Source organism: Papaver somniferum, chromosome 6, assembly GCF_003573695.1.
Source record: "Papaver somniferum cultivar HN1 chromosome 6, ASM357369v1, whole genome shotgun sequence".
Taxonomy (NCBI): Eukaryota; Viridiplantae; Streptophyta; class Magnoliopsida; order Ranunculales; family Papaveraceae; genus Papaver; species Papaver somniferum.
Genome location: NC_039363.1, coordinates 64,847,353 through 64,858,335, shown reverse-complemented (window position 1 = coordinate 64,858,335; position 10,983 = coordinate 64,847,353). Strand labels below are relative to the sequence as shown.

Sequence of the window (10,983 nt, the reverse complement as noted above, 5' to 3'; positions counted from 1 at the left end):
CTACGACCCAAAATCGCAGGCTTTGATAATAAACAAATCTGTCTCTCACAGACAAGTCTATCAAAGGATCAATCTGTCTCCCACGGATAAAACCCTAAAAGTTTTGTTCCGTCTTTTGATAATAATCAAGGTGAACAGGGACCAATTGATAATCTGGTTTTATATTCCCAAAGAACGGCCTAGAGTTATCAATCACCTCACAACAATCTTAATCGTATGGTAGCGAAACAAGATGTTGCGGAAACAATGAGACGAAGATGTTTGTGATTACTTTTTATATCTTGCCTATCGGAGTATCAATCTCAAGCCAATCAATCTGATTGTACTCGTACGATAGAAGATGAAAGATCAAATCACACAACTACGATAAAAGTAGTATCGGCCTGGCTTCACAATCCCAATGAAGTCTTTAAGTCGTTAACCTGGTTTTAGAAAAATAAAACCAAAGGTTAAAGGAGAATCGACTCTAGTACGTAAACTAGTATCACACGTAAGGTGTGGGGATTAGTTTTGCACAATACTAGATGTCTCCTTTATATAATATTTCAAATCAGGGTTTGCAATCAATGTTAGCTTAGTAACAAAGCATTCAATATTCACTGTTAGATGAAAACATGATTTAGATTCAAGCTAATATTTCTCAACCGTTATATCGAAAACTTAGCTTGTTACACACACTTGACAATGCACGCTTCTAGGTTAGTTAACCGTACCCAAACGTATGCATTTGTTAGTTTAACAATAGTTAACCAAAAGCTTAGCCATATGAGCGTTTCATATCAACAATGTTCTTCTTCACCATAACTAATTCAAATGACTTCAAATGAACTAGTTATAGAGTTGTTCAATTGCAAGGAAATATCATGTACTACACAAGACACAATTGAATCAAAGATTATTTGATTCACTTGAATCGGTTCATGAACTTTTATAGCCAAGGTTTGAAAACTGCATTCCTTAGTCTTTTTAAAGTTTAAGTTCAGAAATCATCTTCAGATATATAACCTTCTCAAGTTCGCAGACTAGGTTCGCGGACTTAAGTTACAAACTCCAGCAGAAATTCTCGGGTTTGAGAACTTCGGCAGTTCGCGGACTTGGATCACGCCATTCTTCCAGTTCTCTTGATCAACAAAGTTCGCAAACTTTGGTTCAAGGAATAGGACTTATACATAAATGTGTTTCCACAATAATGCTTATGTCCACCATTGGTTATGTAATCTAAACTCTCATTTTACTCATTGAAAAATTCTTAGAGGACGTTATATAGTTGTTACACCATTTCTTGTCAAAGCAATTTTCAAGATGATTGAAACATATCATGACTTTCGTTACATGGTAAAGATAAACTTGATCGAAGCGAAAAGCTTACCAACACATATTTCGAGATATAGATAGGCGAGGTATACTCGGATAGAAATACCAAATGTGTATAATCCAAGTCTATATATGTAGCATACGACTTCTTGTCTCAAAGAGTAGGAGATAGAGTAGATAGACTTTTGAGTGACAGATAAGCTCAAGTCTTCACATACCTTTTTGTCGAGAAGTTCCACCGGTTCCTTGATTATTTCTTCTACTTGTATGATGAATCTCCATGAAGTCCTTGATCTCAACTACACTTTCTATCATAGTCCGAGACTTAGCTATAATAGACTAGAAATCAAGACTTATAGTTTTGATCACTAACATTGACAAACATGTTTGAGATAGAAACCCATGCGAGTTCGACCGAGAAATGCTCTAACAACTTCGTATTGTATTCCTTAATACTACGTCTAACTAGAGTGTAATCATCCATGCTTCGCAGTTATGTTTTCAATATGCACGACTTGAAATATACGTTAGGGAATGAAACAGTTCAAGTCAAATATCACTAACCTCAAGTGGAAGGATGATTTTGTCGTTGTAGCTCCTTACTTCTTCACTTCTTCAACTCTTGGAAATACTTTTAATATCTCATATCCTAATACTTTCAAGCTAATCTATACGAAGTTGACTCTAGTACATAATAAAGCGACTCTTTAAATGAGTTTTGGTTCACTAAAATATTAAAACCAAACTTGACGTATCAATGCTTGGTGGGTTCAACCGAGCTATTCTCTAACAAGACTGAATATCCAAGAGATAACAATTATTTTTCCACGAATTCCCGGAAGAATTACTTTTCCAGTCCTATCTTCAATTTCACATCCTTCAGCACTGAAGATAACTTTATGGCCTTTATCACAAATTTGACTAACAGAAAAAAGATTTGCACTCATACCTTTGACGTAAAATACATCATGGATTTTAGGCACACCAGGAATCTTGATCGTTCCCTTTTTGCTAATGTAACAACAACTCCCGTCTCCGAATGTTACAGATCCTCCATGAAAGTCGCTCGAATTTACGAACCACAGAAGGTCGCTTGTCACATGTCGGATACATCCGTTGTCAATAAACCATTGAAACGGTGATGTTGACTTTAAAGCAAAAGCTTCCATATTAACATTATTGTTCCTAATGGAATATTTTGTTATATTTTTAAGACTCATGAGGTTAGAAAAAAAAATTCTAGCTTTCTTATTAAGACAACTAGCAACCTTAAATTTCTCCCTGAAAAGCTTAATTACATGTATGTTGATAATGATTGAGAGCACCACAAACCATACATGAGCCAATAGTTGTTGAAGTGACATTATTAGATTCTTTCGAACCAATCTGAGTCGCATAGGTTTTCATAAAGCCGAAGCCTCTTTTATCTCCAGACTGACGATAATTCTTCAGAAACGAATTAAGAGAATTTCTCAAATCCTTAGGGATATTGGAAGTTTCAACAGAACTCGAAATCCCAAGAGTTTTATCGAGAGCGGATACAAAATGATCTGCTTCAGCAATGAACCCTTTATTAATTTGAATTTGTTCATCCAATTTTTCTTGGAGAGTTTTTTCCCTTTCATATCCTTATCGAATATTAGAATCTTTAATGTAAACTTCACAGTGAAGTTCATCGATTTTCCTTACCAATCGTTGTTTTTCATGACAAAGTTTTCCGATCATCTTCTTCAGATCACTACCAAAATCAACATCGATGGTTTCTAGAACACACTCGGGATTTGGCATAATCTGAGTTCCAGACTTCACATAACATTTTTCGGTATGTGACTAGTATGGATACCATTTAAGCATAGCCGAGTTCCGGAGTCCATAGAAATTTTGTGGTAAGTGTACTGATATGAATACCATTTAAACATAGCCACGTTCCGGATTCCACAAAACTTTTCTGGTACGTGTACCGGTATGGATACCAAGCCAGTACTGTAACCCACAGTTCTTTTCTAGTACGCGTACTGGTTTGCGTACTAATCCGGATTCACGAGTTCCCAGAATTTTAAAGGTGTGCATACGAATATGCGTACCAAAAATCTGTTTGTCGACATATAGCTACTTCGTTTCTGGATTCACGAGTTCCCAAACTTTTAAAAGACGTATATACGAATATGTGTACCAAAAATCAGTTTTTCGACATATAGCTACTCCGGTTCGTGTACTGAGTACATGCATTACATCTTCAGACTTATAACAGTTTTCCCAGTTTATAAGACTGGTATGTACACTGTCTTATATCCGAATCTACAGTAGTTCCCAGGCTATTTTCGAATGATAAAACTTGAATCATGATTTTGATTGCGAACAATAAATTTTCCTTAACCGAAATTCATCAAGTATGAACAGTGTTCATTTAGCTTAGTCATATTTCAAGAACTAATTACAAGATGAATCTTGACTCAAAATTCTTGATATGCTAATGATAGTCTAATTAGTTATGCGACATCGTCCCATAGATAGAAAGATGAATATAACTTGAGAAATAGGTAGTTCAGTCTTCACTTACCTTTTTTTGAAGAAGTTCTCCAAAAGTTCGTTTGATCTTCGCCTTCAAACGGTAGAACGCCGCGATGTCCGTTTCTCAACTACACTTTTATCCTAATCCGAGACTTAACTAATTGTAGACTAGAAATCAAGATATATTTTTGACAACTAAATTTGGCAACAAGCTTGAGATAGCAACACTTGTGAGTTCGACCGAGCAATGCTCTAACAGAACCAAATATGAACTCCAGAAGATAAATTAGGTCATTAATCATTAATGGTGGTGTGACCGTGTTACCATGTCATCCGCGGACCATTCCTGAGAATTTTGGTATTCTTACGATGGTCGATCGAGCATTGTTTTGTATTTTCAGAAGAGTTCAATCTTGACTGAAACTCTTGATTTTGCTCGAATGATGTAGTAGATTTTCGCTTGGATGACCAATATTTGGAAATATTAAAATAATATTCTTTTAATACTTTTATGGTAGAAAGTCATAATCATTGCGGGACCACTTGCTTTGCAAACCATATGGTCCATGAAGCAAGATTTGAAAAAAAATATGGAAAATCAAAGAATTTGATTGAAAGAGCCTTGAAAGATGAAACCCTAAAATAATAATTAAATAATATTTTTCTCTCTCAATTTCGTCTTTTGGTTAGTTTTCCATATCCTTGTTCATCCACATTTATTGATGTTCTTTTGAGCATTATTACTAAATACACCCGTGCCTTTTACTCAGGGTTTACTCGGGGGTGCCTCTTATGCCTGAAAGGAATCCATCCAGAATTAGCACTAGATTAACGCCTTGTATTAGCAGATAACCTGTCTAGAAGCGCTTTAATTAATCGCCTTATACTAGAAGACAACCTCTCTAGAAGCGATTAATTGATTCAGACATGAGATGACAGCATCATCTTTGTTCTGAATATTATTCTGGGAATGGTTATAGCACCAGACATCTTTCAAATGTATTTCGAACATTCAAAGGAATACTGAGTTTCTCAGCATGAGATACATGGAACATTGAGAGCTTTTGAGCAAGAGGCCCTGATATTGCCTTCATGTATCACTGTTTTAACAAGGTCATATTACCGCGATTCACTTCTCTCACGGAAGGTGAAGACATAAAATCTCTTATTCTTTCAATGTGGTTAGAGATACATAATTATCGATGTGATTTTACCGGTCCGACCTTCGTCAAAAATCCACTATCAACAACCACCAATACCGAAAATAATAACATTGTGGATTAGTATATTTACCATTTCAAAATTTTTAATGATAATAACAAGGTATCAAAGATTTCTGTGTAGGAAAAGTTGGAGAAAGAAGAGAAAACAGAGAAAGTATGAAGAGGAATGGTGGATGGTGTGGATATTTATAGACATGATAGAGTAGACCGTTCGAGATATTCATTATATCGAGCAATATAAATAAGTCATCGGCAATAAAGACTCTATCATTAGTGTTGTAGTCAAGGTCGCTAAATAGCATCTCCATCACTTAATCGTTTTCCCATCATGGCGAGGATGGTTTTCGAGGCCAACTAGGGAAATTAGGAACCGGCCTATCGAATCCCAACTGCTAAATTTACCCATTTATCGGGGGGGGGGGGGGGGGGGGGGGGGGGGGGGGTTTAGTCCAAAATCCCATCCAAATATACTAGTTAGTCGTAACCCATTCAACTAGGTACAAATTAGTCCATTTTTATGGAAAGTACACAAATAACATTCTTAATTTACAATTCAGTCCAAATATTTGCAGTTTAGTCCAAAGTGACTCATAATTCACAAATTTTATATATTCGGAAAGCTCTTTCAGAGAGCTGCAAAAAGAGTACCCCTATGACTATATAATTTTCATTTTTTTTTTTAAAACTTTGTTTACATTGGTGTACAAACATGTACACATCTACAAAAATACAACATGTTTACAACCCAAACTCATTACCAAAACCAGCTCCAACGCTCAACCACTCTTAACCATACTGCGGCAAACAACTACAACACCTCAACCATTCAACTCAAATTTTTTATCCGTTTCTGTAGCTTTGCAATATTAGCTGCACTTCTCTACAACAACACTACCCATCCAACAACAACATAAATTCTCTACCGCCAACATCACACAATTCAGATTTCATCTTTGCAATTCCATTGGCATTTCATATTTATTCACCAGATCACCACTTCAGAGTTTTACCATCTCAATAGCACCAATTACTCAGATGCACCAATTCCATCTGGTTATGTCACCCTGTAAGTCATCTCCACCGTTTGAGATTGAACATTAGAAACGAGGATACCTTGAACCAGTAGATTGCATCACGAACTTAGTGGGAGAAGGCTAAAAAGATAGTGTAGCTGTACAGAAAAGACCAGCTTCCATTAGCTTTTATGAATTTTCTATGAATAAGAGGGCCAAGAAGTGTTTGCTGGTTACCAATCAGGTGCTTTAGGGTGTTTACTGACAACAGTTTCCCAAAGGAACATGGTGATATCATCGGACCCTAATACCAGTCTTTCATGATCATTTCCTTTCATTTTGCTATTATTTTCGAGAGAAATCTAACAGACAATTGAAGCAAGCTCAGTGGGAAGTATAAAACTGCCAGTACAATAGAAAAAATGCAAGGACCGCCGACAATTTTGAGAGTTCATGAAAGACGAGCTAAGTGTAAACGGATATGAATGAACAACATGAAGTGTTTCTCCAGAATAATTAAGTTGGAGATGTCCTAAGGTAGTTATCTTAATCAATAAATTTGAAATTAAAATGAATTTCACCATGTGCACTCGTGAACAATCAATAGGCGTACAATCATGTTTACATTGACGAGTGTACAATTATTTGCACATTAAAATTGAACATGTGTACATTAAGAATCAATACGTGTACAACTATGTACAAATTGATAATCAACAAATCTTAAACATGTGATACTCGGGTGAGGCATCAATTTCTTATTGGGACATGAATGTTTGCTTGCAGTTAAGAGTGCTAAGGCAGTGCATGAGGTTACAAGAGAAGCAAACAAAAAAAAATTAAGTAACTAGAAAGAAAAGGTAAGCACAATACTCCATAAGCTTATTTACTCACACATAATCTTATGGAGTCAATTTTTCACATGTGTACCAAATTTTACACTCTTTCTATTTAACCAAGCATAAACCTTATAGAGTTATTTTATCCACATGTGTACCAGTTTGTACACCCAAGTTTTACACAAGCATAATCTTATAGAGTAAATTTTAGACATGTTTACTAGTTTGTACACCCTAGTTATTTATGCAACATAAGCTTATGAAGCCATTTCTTTTCACACGTACACCCTAGTTATTGATGCATGCATAATATTATGGAGTCAATTCTACACAAGTGTACCAGTTTGTACTCCCCATTTATCTACCCAAGGATAAACTAATATTCATTTTTCCATATGTGTACTAGTGTTTACACCCTAATTTTATAGAAGCATAAGCTTATGGTATCAAGTTTTTACATGTATACCAGGTTGTACACCCTAGTCTCTATGCAAGTATAAGCTTATGGACTCTTCTATATCACAGATTGTACACATATCAAACTAACTCTGGAAAAATCCAAAACTGAGAGCAACGATAACCTGAAAGCTATGCAAAATGATTTGACGTACCTGTTTTTCTATAAAGACAAGTTCAAATTTATCTTGCTTCTTATTAACCAATTCCAAAAGAATTTTAAATAAATCCTCTCTCAAAGTCCAATATAGACATTCATTATTGACCATAACAGTTACTTCAACCACAGAAGAGCAGCTAGCAACCAATGAACTATCAATATATATCTACCTCCCCAAACTGAAACAAAGGAAAAAAAGATAAGCACGGATTCACAAGATCAAAATTTTCATTTACTAACACAAATTAAAATACAAATATACATACAGTAAGCTGCCTAAAAGAAATTGGGTACCTGAATCCCCTAATCCAAAAATCCCAAATCCATACGACCACACCATTAATAACAACCCAGAAAAAAAATCATACAAAAGTAATACTCATAATTAGTCACACTGATCCATTTCAAAAACTATCCATAAATTCCTAAAATTTTACGTAGATTTGATCAAGATACCTACTTGTATATGAGACTTCAATTACATGAAAGTCTAAACTTAAACAATTTGATATGCACAAAGGTTGGTTATAAAGAATCCATCTTAGTAGAAACAAGATACCGAGACATAGTTGACAAGAAAATTTTGATAATAAAAATATCAGTTGTATCACTATACACCTATAAAACCCAAAAATTTGAAGTCTATAAAATCTTGGGATAGCACAATGGTGTACAACAATGTACACACCTATAAAAATTCCAATACCAATACACGTTAGTGCTTTCCCTAATTTTTGGTTTGTATAAATAAGTGTACAACTATGTACACCTAAATAAATAAAATGTGTACAACTACCTACACCTAAATAATCAACCTGTGTACAAATATGTACACATTAATAATTCAAAAACAAAATGTACACAAACTAATAAATTAAGCAAGTGTTTAAAACACCCGCAGATTGGAGAGAATCAGATAAAAACTTGGACTAATGGTCTCTCTAACATCTGATAAGTCTCTCTAATATACACATTAATAATACAAACTGTTTTTAACTCGTAACATAAGTTATTTTTTACCCAAATGCTTTATCTACCCTTTAAATGTCGGAGTATTTAAATAAGAGAATACCCGTCAAATCGAAGACAGTTTCTATGCAGAAAATGACCACAGTTTGGAACCATATTTGCAGCTACATGGTTGGAAAAGCTGAGCTCCAGAAACTTCCCAAAAGATATCCCCGAGCAAGTTCAGACATTACTGTTCTTAACATTATAAACAAAAGTGTGATGAGATTAGAAAGAAAAAAAAATATTATTTCTTCTTTTCAAATGAATCCAATAATGGTGTTTGGTCATTAATAAAAATCAAAAACCTCTTGAGTACATACATAAAACTAGTTTGATGAATTGACTGTTAGTGATGATGCAATTACCACTAAGACTCTATCACGTGTGCATATTAATATGTCAGTCAGGCAACAACAAAAATGATAAATGTGCACGGAGCCACAAGGTATAGTGCATATACATACACTTGACACTCACTTACTCACCCATGACGCCTGCATGTGATCATCAACTCTTTTGATCTGTAGCTTCTCGTGTGTGTCAATTACTTATTTGAACTTACACATGCACATTCCGCTGCATCCACTATTTCTGAAACTCTCGCGCTATACCAGTCTCCCATTTGTTTGTCTGCAAAATCTCTGACCGACAGTAAGGCATTGAACACACCACACAACCCAGTTTTTGGTCTAGTCTTATTCATTCATTTATTTTTGTTTCTCTTTTTTAAGACTCTCACCATAAATTACTAAACTATTTGGATTCGGATGCGATTCATTTTGTGCTTAAAGTGATAAAAATCTCAAGTTTCCATGTTAATCTTCCTATCCCCCAATTTGAAATACTCAATGTTAGGATATTCATTAAACAAAGTGAAGCTAGCTATTCACATAGACCAGAAAAACGTGTTGACAAGAGTTTGTAACAATATGTTTACACGAGAATTGAATTGGCTTTGCAATAACACCCCAAAGCTTCATTCCATGTGCAACATTCTGAATATTCAAAGACCCGATAAGTTCACTACTAATATCATGCATATTAAACATTAAATTCAATACTTCAAATGTGTTTAAGCTGCTTGAGCATGCTAAAAATTCAAGTTAGGTGATTCTATTTGCAAAAATTAATTTGTTGATTTTATTACCTTCAAGGCGATTTTATTTGCATATCTAGTTATTTTCCCAGCAATGTCACCACCAAAATCATTATCTTCAGTTGTATTTGTTTTCTTCTGCTTACTCAAAGTACTCCCTCCTCCTACAAACACAGTTCAATAATGCAAAAAAAATTGTAATAACAACTAAAACATACGTACTAAAGGTGTATCTAAGAAAACGATAAAATCTTACCACGAGGGAAATGAGGAACGTCAATGTCTTCCACTCGAGAAATCAAATCAGAAGAGAAGATTCAACGGGAATTATAAGCTGCATAAATGGCATCTTCTCCAAACGCATTAGTTCCACCCTCCGTAATCTGTCCATGAAATCCATTTTTCATTAACCAAAACAAAAATTATTTCTCTAAATCTTCAGATCTGATGAAAAGAAAAGGAGTTGAAAGAGTTTCTCTCTTTGTTTAAAGAGTTCAAAGGGAGGAAGATTAAATCAAATTAAATGATAAAAACATGTTTTCATCGCTTCCAAATGATGACATCTTCGAATTGATTTGCTAAAATCTATCGATTTTCAGTTAATCTTCAAATGACTGATGAAAACGATCTAGGTTCTTCAAAGATGAATCCAGTGCTTCTCGATTATCATAATTAGGTTTGAAACTTGAGACTTCACGGAAACGACGAGATTCGGTTTTATGATTTATTTATCTTCGCCTGGAAAACCAGTTTTCATGAAACGAAAATGAAAAAATGGAAACTGAACTTACGATGAACATTTAGGTGTGGGGTATTTCTGCCCAATGAAAAATTGGGTTTTGGACTTAATCGTTCAAAAATGGATTAACTCGTTCGAGATTTGGTGAACGGTACTAGGTCTGAGATGGTAGGACTAGACTGTCTAAAGCCCGATAATTTTGGGACTAAACGTCAATTTCTACTTTATGGGGCTTGGTACATACGTGGTCTACAACTAGAAGACTACAATAGTACAACTTGTCAACAAGAGAAAATCTGAGGCGGATAAACTGATAAAGGTCAAGGCCAGTAGGTTACTAGGTGCCACAGTTTATCTTGAGACTTGTGGTGACTGGTAACTAATACCATCACCAAAGAAATTATGATTCATTTAACAAAATATAGTCACAAAGACGGTCTTTGCCTGCATTAACTATGAAGCAACGTATATTCTGGTAACAATGGAGGTAATAATGCAGGTAGTTTTGCCACTACACATTCGTTGCCGTTGCGCACACGTCATGCATCCAATAGCTTATTGCCACAAAATTATAGGAAACCCATGGCACAGAAGAAGTTGCAAACGAACTAATATATACTG

The 10,983-nt window shown here is 35.0% G+C and overlaps 1 long non-coding RNA gene across 11 annotated transcripts; it reads right to left on the bottom strand.

The window, feature by feature from the left end:
• Positions 1 to 5,620: 5,620 nt before the first annotated feature.
• Positions 5,621 to 10,505, bottom strand: LOC113287801. Of its 11 annotated transcripts, none has more exons than XR_003330331.1 (6): positions 9,880 to 10,408; positions 9,675 to 9,787; positions 9,013 to 9,157; positions 8,589 to 8,717; positions 6,299 to 7,695; positions 5,621 to 6,219 (listed from the first exon to the last, which is right to left on the bottom strand). It is a non-coding gene; the product is annotated as an uncharacterized LOC113287801 (long non-coding RNA). The 11 variants fall into 11 exon arrangements; XR_003330330.1 differs by having other exon boundaries at positions 5,628 to 6,219; positions 7,512 to 7,695; XR_003330333.1 differs by lacking the exon at positions 6,299 to 7,695 and having other exon boundaries at positions 5,629 to 6,219.
• Between the last annotated feature and the right edge of the window lie 478 nt (positions 10,506 to 10,983).